Below are 691 nucleotides of genomic sequence, written 5' to 3'. Positions count from 1 at the left end.
GCGCGCTCGCTCGCTCACACACATCCGGCGTAGAAAACGTTTTCCCAAAACATAACGTCACTCATTCAAGTGCATATGTGAAGCTGTAAAAGCAGACCAGGCACCGTCACCCGGATTTCAAAGAGACGCAACGACCTTTCTGCGCTGATGAACAACATTTCGGAGATGAGATTTTTTTTCTGCGCGAATTTGTCGCGCGCGTGAATCCAAATAGGTTTTTCCAGCATGCGTTTACGTTGGCACATACCCGTAATCAGGTCACCAAAGGTCAAAACAGTTGTTCGTAGTTTAAAACACTTCTTTTTGCCCGGGGCTTAAACAGCTAGGGAGCAGTGAACGAGAAGCTGTCGAAGCTGTCAGATACTCCAGCAGGACGCAGGTGATTGTCATCTGCCGAGTCGGCCTTTTCGAGAGAGCTGCACTCTGGCACGCTCCAGCTCCACACCTCACTTGAGGCTCGGCATTTTGCTGCCCAGTGCAGAGGTCAAAACGTGACGTTTTTAAGGTTACCAATAAACAGTTAAACAATAATGTGTAACCGTCTCACTTAACGAACGGCTCCCTCTGGAGGAAAGGCAGCTACTCGACGTGCTCTGTGTTAACCAACACTGGTGTTGAGTTCCGGTCTAGATTTACAGCCATTAAAATGCAGCTTCCAGTCACCTACACGTGGTACATGTCGCATGCAAAA

Source organism: Cynoglossus semilaevis, chromosome 20, assembly GCF_000523025.1.
Source record: "Cynoglossus semilaevis isolate Cse_v1.0 chromosome 20, Cse_v1.0, whole genome shotgun sequence".
NCBI lineage: Eukaryota > Metazoa > Chordata > Actinopteri > Pleuronectiformes > Cynoglossidae > Cynoglossus > Cynoglossus semilaevis.
Note: the sequence above shows the minus strand (reverse complement) of the source record.